Genomic DNA, 211 nt, shown 5'->3' on the forward strand with positions numbered 1-211 from the left:
AGGAGGAGCGTCGGAGTGGCGTCTCTTCCTGCCCGCCAGCCCGCCTGGCATCCTGTTGGGGCTTGCCAAATGCTGCCTGGAGGCCGGGCTGCTGGGTTGGGCAGAAACACTTTCCGTGGAGCCTCCTCTCTCAGGGCGCAGCCTGGTCACACATCCTAGAGGAAGACTGTGGTTTGTTACTAGAAATACAGTTTGCTCTCTGGAGACTGTG

This window comes from Pteropus alecto, unplaced genomic scaffold, assembly GCF_000325575.1.
Source record: "Pteropus alecto unplaced genomic scaffold, ASM32557v1 scaffold78, whole genome shotgun sequence".
Lineage (NCBI taxonomy): Eukaryota > Metazoa > Chordata > Mammalia > Chiroptera > Pteropodidae > Pteropus > Pteropus alecto.